Below are 12,038 nucleotides of genomic sequence, written 5' to 3'. Positions count from 1 at the left end.
GAACCGCGCAATAAAAACAGCTTTTGCCCTCACAACAGTCCAATTCTATCAGGAAAACATACATTTAGAAAGAATTGCAGTAGTATATTAAAATATCCCTGGTTTCAATAACCTGTAGGTAAGTATCTTAATTTAGGATAGAGGCTGGGTTGCTTTTATTAAATTGCTTTTTGTTAAAGTTTGAAAGATGAAAAATAATTGAAAGAGAGCAGAGCAGGTTGGGGACAAGGTCAGTACTTCTGTCAATGAGTATTGCATCATGCAGCTATTGTGAGGTTTGAGATGGTATAGAAAATTCAAGGGTATTTTTTAAAAGTTTGGCATAAGCAGATTTATAGCAACGGGCTCAGAAGTGATACGTGAGTCTGACTTCAAGTGATGCTGCACAAGATGGTGGTTGTTAAAACTGCACTAAGAAGTTTAAGGTTTGTACAATGTCTAATGAGAAGCCAGCAATATTTTAAGCAGGGCTACAGCAGAATTAAATTTGTATGTTTGGGAGATCACTATGGATGTCTTAAAAATGAGCAGAGAGAAACATTAATGGAAAAGTTTGAAAAACATGAGACAAAAAGTCATGAGAATGTAATTTGAAGAAGTAGGAAAAAAATGATATAAATGTAGCAAAGATAAGTGACTGTACTGTTTCCTAGGACTGCAGAAAGAGAGCAGTATAAACCAGGCAACATAAAACAACAACAACAAAATTATAGTTTACTAGTTCTAGAACTAAAAGACCAAAACCAAAGTGTAGTGAGCAGGGCCTTGGTCTCAATGAAAAATCTAGAAGAGTCATTTTTATGTCTTTCTTTAGCTTATAGCTTGTTGACCATTTTTGGTTTATTTTTGCTTATAGCTGCTGAAGTCCAAAATGTGCCTCTGTCTTTACATGGCATTTTATCCTCTCTATCTCTGTCTCTGTCCCTTCACATCTTAGAAAAACCCATAATATTGGACTTAGTACATACACTATAATCACCTAATTTAACTAATTATGTATGCAAATTACTCTATTTAAATTTTGGAAATAGAGTAATTTCCTTACATATTTAGTAGTGGTGTTACTTAACTAAAGTTTTGAATTACCACAGTTAAATCGGACAACAGTGACCAATGTGATAGTGAAAATGAAAGCAACTGGGCAACTAATTCTGCTATTTATACCTTGAAAACTAGGATGATTATCTTGTCATTAACCCAGGTATTCTATATAAGGGAAGGCACTTGGAAAAAAACAAATAAAAAAAAATTGTATTTGTTGAATTTGTGATTCCCAGTAGACATAATGCAAAATATATCTAATGGGCTGTTAGAAATATCTGAAATAAGGAAAGATAGGAATAGGAGATTTGTCTTTGGAAATTATCACTGATAAGTGATGAAAAATTTCATAAACTTAGGTGATTCCACTGAGGAAGAAAATGTCAAAGAAGTAGAGAACCAAGGATGAAATCTTAGAGACTGACACATTTTAAAGAGTGAGTGTTAAGAAGATTATAGAGGAGAAAATTGAACATAAATCAAAATTAGGAGGAAAAACAAGAGAGAATTGTTTCCTGATACTGTCCTAAAGATTCCTCAGGAGTAGGTGATGAAAAATACTGACAAATGCTATTGAAATGTCCAGAATAAGGGCAAAAAAAAAAAATAATACTTTTACTCGGAGAAGTCAAAATTCCTTGGTGATATTAATTAAAGTTTCTAACAGCATGTCTTTTTACTGATTAAAGAATATAGAATTCAGACTTGCATAAAAATTTTGAGCAAAGGATCAAGCCAGACCACAGGCTTATAATTCTTAACAGGGCTGTGTGGCACTGAGTGAGTCAGTTAATTTTTGTGTGCCTCAGTTTTCAGATCCTTAAAAGTGAAGTAATAGTATTATAAACTTATAAAAATAAAATATAAATAAGTACTATGGTTCTTTTAAGAAAATGATGACTAAATATAATTTAAGTTTTCTTGAAATGCAAGAGAACAGATTTTCAAGACTATGTTAGTGACTAGATTTTCATATTTCACTCTTTCTGCCAGATGAAATAGTAACAAAAAAGTAGGTGCAAAGCACTTGAGTGCTGCATTATTGAATATTTATAAATAACACTCTAGATTCAACCAACTGTATGAATGGAGACCCCGAGTCAAAAGAGGGAGGTCAGAAAGGATATTAAGATTGTATCCATCGCTCCCAGGTTTGCACACTTTTACCTCAGAGATTCTGGGGAGTTGCTGCCTAAGTAGAAGAAACAACTGATGTACCAAGTAATTGTTGCTTCACTAAGTGGTCAGGGCACTTTACACACACTGAGTCTTATCAATATATCTTTCATATATATACTCAGGGAGTAAGATCACCAATGTTGCGTAGCTTTACACTTCATAGTTTTCTTTTTTCTCATTTTATTTTTATAGTTCTTTAGGATATAGAATGACCATAAGCACTATTAATTTAAGTATTTATATATTTTTATACGCTGAAAGAAGGACATGACCAGTGAAGGGAAAGAATATTGTAATAAAGCCTAATGAGGTGTGCAGTCATTAAATTAGAATTTCTGATTTCCAAGAACCTAAAGTGAACAGGGAATCATATATACCAAGTTTGAGCTTAGACTCTGTTCCCATTACCCCTTACAGCTGCTACCAGTTACAAACTAACTTCAGTCATGTTTTTCAATAGTAGTCATATAATTTTAGCATGAGGTCTTAGGTTGTTAGAAATTGATAGGATGTCTTTCTTCTTCCAATTACCTCCCTAATGTGTTATCAGGAAATAATTTCTCCAATGGAATCTTTCTGCCAATGAAAATAGTTGGCAAGAGGCATAAAACAGGCAAACGCCCATTCGTATAAGACCAGTGAAGCCCCTACTGTTTTTATATTTTATGTACAAAAAGGCCTTGGATAAGAAATCTTTTGTAAAAGTATTGTATTAATTTGGGGGAGAATATAGCCATTCTATGAAAATAAATCTAGTATTCTAAGCTGTACCAGAGGCAGTTGCCCCTTTGGATGAAAAATTTTATAATGTCACTTATACTATTATGATATAAAACTCATTGATAAGGAAAATTTCCTAACATGCAAACTTAAAAAAAAGTGTAATGAAGATTTAGTCATGATATAATAGAGACATAAAAGAAAATATTTATAGTCTCTTCATACATAAATTCTCAGATATGACTACATTAGAAGGCATAATAAAATAGTCAGAGGCTTGCATCAACTAGTTTGGACTAAAAAAGGTCATTCTGTGCAAGAAAAAGCAGATAAATGAGTGGACATTAAAGGAAAGTTTTATAATATAAATAATACAACACAAACCTTAGTTATATAATACAAGAAAGAAGGAGTATAAGCTAAAATATATTCACAAGAACTTATCAAAACCAACTAAATAGGCAAGTTGGATAAAATGGAAAATGCCAAAGTGGGCTATTCTTGAAGATGACTTGGGTCTTACTTATAAATACAGTGAAAATACAATTGCGAATATTTGATGTATTGTGGAAAAGTGATAAATTAGCACAGAAAAAAAAAATATATATATATCACAATATATTGAGATATATATTCAGTTTCCACTACTTAAAAAATATCTTGGAGATGATTTTATATGATAAGTGTTACAGAATAGAGGATTAATGGAAAGGGAAACCATGGGAAGAAGGTTATAGATTGTTTGCATGGAAGATCTTGGGGAAAATTATCAGGGTGAGATCAGGAAAAAGACAATACAAAAATAAATTAAAAGTTTGTGATTTTCCTAACACTATTTGGAATAAATGGGAAATATTTTTAAAATTGCCTTTGTGAATGAGATTGAATAATAAATAGCACTGCATTGTGTATGCCTTTGCAAACTTATTATTTTCTTAAAAGTATGTTCAAAGGAATTTTTAAAATCTTCTTAGTCTTATCTGAGTATAAAACCTTTTTGCAATTGACTGATTAAATTCTGCTTTCACTTCAAAGTCCTTTTTTTCCTTTCAGTTCTTTATATAAAGGTAGCAAGGTGTTCCATATCATGACTTAATCATATAATTTCGTATCTTAATGTTACAGGTATTTTTAAATCAGCAAAACATAACTTTTAATACATACAAATTAGAATAATATAGTTCAATATAGTTATGTCTAAATCAGATATATAAACATATCTTTGTTTAACAATAGTAGATTTAGAAAAAAATATTATTGAAAAATAATTTTTTAATAAAATCTATGAATACCATGATAATTCACTTCACTTTCATATGACTGATTCTTTTCCTTTCAGCTTCAGAAGAAGCTGATTGAAGCTTTTGGCTATTTCTGAAAGATATCTTCTATTATTTTAATATTTCAATTACATTTAGATGCTTATTGGCTGGAAAAATTTAGTAACATTTAATTCTAAAACACTTTTTTGTAAAAATTTCTGTGAGTGAAAACTTATGCCTCTTTATAAAACACTTTGCAAAGTATCTGCTGCACTGTTAATAAAATCGATAGCTCAAAGCATTATCCTACCTGTTGTGAATAGCATGTGTGCTATTTCTTGATTTGTGAATCTCCAAGACTCTTGGTGACCAGGTGTCACTCATGAATAATGCAATGAATGTCAACATTCCTGATGCTACCATTTTTATGGTGGCTAAAATCTGCTTCTGACCCATCCAAAATGAAGTTTCATCTCTGCATAAAAAAGTTAGATGCAATATACTTTTTGCATACCCTGAAATATATTTTAGTGTTTTAAATATTGAAAACAGTATTACCTTTAAGAGTTTTTCTTCCTTATGGGCATTACAGATTCTGGCAGCAACACTTCATTTTCCAAGCAGAATGCTTTCATCAACTAGTAATGAAAATCTGCTTGACTAGAGCTTATTATACACTCTGCACATTTGACACAGAGCTGACACACAGCTGACACTGTGTGACATTCGTTCAGATCTTTTACTGTAGTATACATTCTTCTCTAAACACTGCCATTGCTTAGTGGAATAAAATTAATGTTTTCATTAAATTTTCCTGCATAACTAATAATTATCCCTATTCAATGGAATAATAATTTTTCAACCTTGTTGAGCTACTTTTACTTTTTAATATTTTTGTTATCATAAGGAAAACTATACCTCTATCCTTTCAAATTCAGAATTCTCTGACATATTTCTTCATGTAATATTTGCTAAATCTTGACACTATCCTCCAATTACAAAAAAAAAAAAATCCACAAAAGATGGAAGCATAGTAGTATTGATAACTGCATTTCTTAGCATAATTATAAAGCCATTTGGGAATATGAGATAGAATATTATTATCTATATATTTTCTTTCTAGTTGGCAATTTTAAAATGAAGACAAAAATTTTTGTGTATTTATGTTGCGAATCCCTTAAATACTGCATATACACATGAAATATATATAATATTTGTGTTTTATATAAATAAAACTGATAATAATAAATAAGTGTTTTATATTGGCAGTGAAAACATAAGCATCTCTTCTTTTCCTGTTCAAGGAAAAGGACTATGTTGAATAGAAGTGGTGAAAGTGAACAACCTTGTTTTTGTTCCTGTTTTTATGGGAAATATTTTCAATTGGTCTCCATTCAGAATGATGTTGGCCTTGGGTTTGACATATATAGCTTTTATAATGTTGATATTATATTCCCTTTATTCCTAGATTTTTGGTATTAAGAACATGAATAGGTGTTAAATTTTTCAAATCCTTATTCTACATATATTGAGAAAATTGTGTGGTTCTTGTCTTTATGTCTATTTATGTGGGAAATTGCATTTATTAACTTCACTTTCATACGACTAATTTTTTTCTTTTCAGCTTCAGAAGAAGCTGACTGAAACTTTTGGCTATATCTGAAAGACATCTTCTATTATTTTAATATTTCAATTACATTTAGATTCTTACTGGCTGGAAAAATTTAGTTTTTTTGAATTAATTTTATGTCCTTGGGATGATACCACTTGATTGTGGTGCACTTTTTAATGTGTTTTTGTATGTGACTTCCCAGTATTTTATTAAGAATTTTTGCATCTAAGTTTATCAAAGATATTGGTATAAATTTTTCTTTTCTTGATGAGTCTATATCTGAAGCTAGTCTCACTTTGATACTAGAACCAACAAATGTGTCTGGAACGGTTCCTTTCCTTTTTTGTGAAATAAGTTAGTGAGGATTGGTGTTAGTCCCTTAAAGGTTTGATAAAACTTGACTGAGGGGCTAGGGTTATGGCTCAGTGGTACAGAGCTCACCAAGCACATGAGAGGCCCTGGGTTCTATCCTCAGCACCACATAAAAATAAATAAATAAAGATACTAAAAAAAAAAAACTTGACTGAGAATCCAACTGGTCCTGTATTTTCTTGGTTTGTATATTTTTAATAGCTTCTTTAATTTCATTGCTTGAAATGGATCTGTTTGTTTCCCTAGAGTGAAAACCATAAGTAGAGAATTTTACAACATTTGGAAACAATAGTCATATAGGTTAAAATGCCATCCTTTTCATTATTGCATTTCTTCTTGACAACTGTGCTTGTATTTATGAGCTTCAATACTCTCTTCAGTTTCTTCTTTCCCAAAGACAATTTCTAATTTCCCAAATCAATTTCCATTGCTCAAAGTTCGCCAGAAGCTGAGTCAAAGTATATATATATATATATATATATATATATATATATATATATATATTTTAATAATAGATGGAGTCTGAGTAAGAGTTCTCCATCTTCACTTTCAGATGGCCTTTCAAATGAAATAGACTTACTTACCTTAACATTTTGTCTTGTAACTTACTTGGCCTATTGTGTGGTGAGCAGGCTAACTTGGGTTTGATGCATCACAATAGCATCAATTACACTACTTAGCAAAACAGGCAAGAAGACCAATGGAACAGAGATTACCCCACATAAATACAATTACCTCATACTAGACAAATACACCAAAAGCATGCACACATACACTAGAGAGAAGATAACCTATTTAAAAATGCTGCTTGTAAAACTGGAAATACATATGTTATAGAATGAAAGTTAACCCCTATCATTCACCCTGCACAAAAATAAATTCTAAATGGATCAAAGACCTCTGAATTAGATCAGAAACCTGTACATATTAGAAGAAAATGTAGGCCCAACACTTCAACATATTGGCCTAGGAACTGACTTTCATAACAAGATTCTAAAAATGAAAGAAATGAAATTTTAAAAATAAATAAATGGGATATCATCAAATGAAAAAAAACTTCTTTACAGCAAAGGAAACAAACAAGAATGTGAAAAAGAGAGCCTACAGAATGGGAGAAAATCTTTGCCACCTGATTCTCAGGGTATTAATACCCAGGATATTTTAAAAAAATAAAAAACTTAATACCAAATAAACAAATAACCATATCAATACATGGGCAAAGAAACTATCTTGACAGTTCACAGAAGAACATATAAGTCAACAAATACATGAAGAAATGTTTATCATCTCTATCTATTATAGAAATGCAAATTAAAACTACACTGAGATTCCATCTCATTCCAGTTATAATGGCAACTATCAAGAATATAAATAACAATAAATGCTGGAGAGGACATAGGGAAAAGGGTATGCTCATACACTGCTGGTGGGGCAGCAAATTGGTATAATCACTCTGGAACGAATTATGGAGATTCCTCAAAATCTAGGAATGGAACCACCCTTTAACCAAGTTATACTATCCATCACCATATATCTAAAGGATTTTAAATCAGCCTACTTTAGTGCTGTAGTCACACCAATATGTGTAAACACATCCACAAACATACACACTTACATAAGTAAACAAGTTAGTTTCTAAGCAGAGTTTAGTATAAATTGAATTTCTACTACATTATTATGTGAAATTATATTTAAATGTTGCTCAGGAAAATAAAATACTTTTCCCTGAGGAATATCTCAAGAAATTTAAAGTTTTGATTTTTTTCAAGATAGAGTAATATCAACCAGTTTAACCTTTTGAATTAATTTTGAAAAATTTCAAAATCTCCTTCAAATTGTACTCATATATTGCATATTATGTACTTTTGAAGGGAAAGGGAAGAGGAATGAGGCAGCCCCCCCCTAAAAAAATCCCAACTCAGAGATTTTTTTTTTGCTTCTTTTAAATATTATTTTTTAAAATTTTATTTGTTCTAATTCATTATATATTATAGTAGAATGTAATTCAATTCATATTACACAAATAGAGCACAATTTTTCATGTCTCTTGTACACAGAGTTACACCATTTGTGTTTTCATACATGTACTTAATGTAATGATGACCATCTCATTCCACTATCTTTCCTACCCCCATGACTCCTCTCTTCCCCTCTCTCCTCTTTGCCCTATTTAAACTTTCTCCATTCCACCCATGCTCCCCTCTCCATCCCCATTATAAATCAGCATCCTTATATCAAAGAAGACATTCAGCATTTGATTTGTGGGGATTGGCTAACTTTACTTAGCATGATATTCTCTAACCCCATCCATTTACCTGCAAATGCCATGATTTTATTCTCTTTTAATGCTGAGTAATATTTCATTGTGTATATATGCCACATTTTTTTTATCCATTCATGTACTGATGGGTATTTAGGTTGGATCCACAACTTAGCTATTGTGAATTGTGATACTATCAACATTGATGTGGCTGTGTCCCTGTAGTATGCTGTTTTTAAGTCCTTTGGGTATAAACTGAGAAGTTCCAACTCAGAGTTTAACAAAATTTTTGTAGCTGAAAAAGGGAGGGAAAACATGCTTCTAAGGAAGACAAGAGTCTTACAGTTTGCATAACAGAGCTATGGAGAACAGGGAGCTGAAGGAAATAAAGAAAGGAAATAAAGAAAGAAAAAACTATGAAGATTTTCCAGAAATATTCCCATAATGACCAGACAACTACATATCACTGTATTCATACAATAATACTAAGGCTGAGAAGTGTACAACATGAAATAAGGCAGAAAAAATAATATCTTATATCAATACAATGCCAGTGATAGTTTCTACTTCAACCAGTTATACTGGAAAACCTCATAATTTGTCAATATTCAGAAAAGTTGCATCTCTGTAGTGTGGCAAAATCGACTATAGAAGATTTGTCACTTCAGTCCCCAATAAAGTTATATGTTCAAAGAGGTAGAAAATTGTGAATTTATAATTAAGAAAAATATCAATTAATAAGAAAATATTGAGGAATCATAGTGATGCAGGAATAAGAAATCAAAACTGCTATTAATATTTTTATATTTTAGGATGGAAGATAGAAGATTAACCATATTTGTTAAAGACATGGAAAATGTATATTTAAAAAGTTTAAATCATTCCTCAATGTATAAAAAAATCTCATTTCTGAGATAAAAATTTCACTGGGTGGAATTAACAGCAGATTAGAAATTGCAGAGAAAATCAAAGAATACAATCAGGAAAAAATTTATTTGAAGAAATAAAAGTCAAATATTTTCTTAAATTGCTGACAAGTATAAATTCATTGATCCAATTGATAGCATTCCTCAATACAAGAAACACATACTGAAAATTACAAGAAAAATCTCACTCAAATTTTGTAAAGTCAATGATAAAGAGAATATTTGTAAGGCACCAAAAGGAAATAAAACACATTATATGCAGAGGAGCAAAAATAAGAAGAGCAACACACTTCGTGTTAGAAATAATATATGACAGACAAGATTAAAGCAACGTTTTTATATTACTTTAAGAAAAAAAAAATAGATTGCTGCCCCTGATTCCACTGCTGCCAGCCTGAGATTTCCTGAGGTCTTCTTTCTGGGCTGCCACAGAAGCCACTGCTAGGCCAGAGGTCTCTTCTCTGGGCATGGCCTCCATTACCTCAGAGGGAATTCCATCACTACCTTTGTGGTCGCTGCTGCTAAACTAGAGGTCTCCTGTCAATCAACCACCTCCTGCACCGCTGCCATTGCTGATGCCTCTGATTCTGCTGTTGCCAGCCTGAGATCACCTGGAGGTCTTCTTTCTGGGTGCTTCTGCCACAGAGGAAACAACTGCCCTGGATATTGCTGCTGACACATGGAAGTCACCTGGGGACAATACCCCCACTGCTGACACTGCAGCTGCCACTACTGCTGATCCACTGCCTGTTGCCAACAACCGCGGCCACTACCTCTGCTACCATAGCCTAGAGAACTGCTTTGGGGGAGACTCTAGATTTGGTTGCACGTGGCTACACCCATTTGGGGACACCAACCATGGCCTGGGGCCTAGGTATCAGCAGGCTTACCATCACAAGAGCCTCTGTATGGGGACTCTAACTGTGACCTGCAGTCTCAGTGTGGGGGTGCCTGCGGGTTTGGAGGAGTCTGCAGTTTTTCTGCTGAGAGTGCTGTTGGCCCTTGTCTTGCAGCTTCATCTCTGGGTTGCTCCTTTGCTGAGTGTATCCCTGTTGGTGTCTCTGCAAATAGGAGCAGCATTGAGATCTTGGGACTGCAGCATGACCGATCGTGAGGTATCTGAAGCCCAGATCAGTGGGGAAGAGACTGAGTTTGTGAGGGCTCCCCTTGCTTTGGTGATCCCAAGAGATGTCAGAGACAGGGCTGAGAAACTGTTGAACACTAACAGAGACAGTTTGACTTTCCAGAAAGATTTATTTTATTTTTTGATTCACTAATCTCTCTATCATATTTGGAACAGAATGTTTTTTTGTGCACCAGTGTGTGGAAGACAATGATATATGATTCGTGTTTTGAATTTTTGTTGTATTCTTATGTCTTTAATTTTTTCTCTTTGTATTCTTCCTCACTCTTGTCTATTTTCTTTCCAACTTTTATCCAACCAACAGCCAATTTCTGTTGGCTCCTCTTCTAATCTTTCTGTGAATTTTTACTTTTAACTTCTCTCTTCCTCCCTCACAAATACTGCATACTATACTGCTGCAGTCTCTGGCTGGGCACAAATCACGAGTCTCCACACAGCTTGTAGATTCAAACAGCAATTCTTTATTCCCGAACTCACACCGGCCGTCTACAAACACGTTCTGGGGGAATCCACGTTCTCTGCCCAAATCCACACCGTCCCAAATCCACTCTCTGCCCAAATCCACACCACATGGGCTTCTGTCTCCCAAAATATACTGTCTGACCCTAAGCACTCAAGAGGAACTCAGCAGCAGGATATGCCCTATTCTAAAGGGGGAACACCCTAATCTCCTATTATGCTAAACTGCCCTATTCTAAAGGGGGAACACCCTAATCTCCTATTATGCTAAACCGCCCTATTCTAAAGGGGGAACACCCTAAACACGGATCCTGCCCTGGTCCTTGAGCAAGGTCACCTTTCAGAAGTCCTTCCACTAGACAGCATGGGAGTAAGCTGGCAAGGAATTTGTCATACCTACTTGGCTGATGGCTCCCAGCACTATACTACCTTTGTTCTCTCATCCACCATTTGAAATTGTGAGTTATTTTAACAAATATTCTGTTTGTACTATAGATAGTTAGTTATTGAACTCATCATTTTGGTTCAATGCGAGAAAGCAGTGGACGCCTTAGTGGGAGATATTAGGCTTAAGGCTATATTTTGTGTTCATTGGGTGCAGTTGATATTGGTCTTACCAGTAAAGGTAAAGTGCTAGAAACCTTCAGGGACACTATACATCTATAGGGTAGAATTTATCCTGCCTTAGATTTATACTTTTAGATGGGAAAACACACTAACTACATGAAAAAAACAAGGGAATAAAGTGCCCCAAACAAATATGCTTCAACAACGGAAACCACTGATATAACACAGTAGAAGAATGTCCAAGAAGAAGTTCAGATTGTATATAGTTAAACCAATATGTGAAGTAAAGGACAGTACAAGGCGTGAAAAGGAAGAAAAAAATACAGGAAGTGAAAGACCACTTCAATAAAGAGATAGAGATTGTGGGAAAGAAAGAGAAATTCTTGAAAAGAATGAATCAGTAAACCAAATTATAAATTCAATAGAAAACATCACCAACAGATTAGACAACTTGAAAGAGAGAATCTCAGACAATAAAGAGAAAATCTATAACCTT

This window comes from Callospermophilus lateralis, chromosome 8, assembly GCF_048772815.1.
Source record: "Callospermophilus lateralis isolate mCalLat2 chromosome 8, mCalLat2.hap1, whole genome shotgun sequence".
Taxonomy (NCBI): domain Eukaryota; kingdom Metazoa; phylum Chordata; class Mammalia; order Rodentia; family Sciuridae; genus Callospermophilus; species Callospermophilus lateralis.
This window is presented reverse-complemented; position numbering follows the sequence as displayed.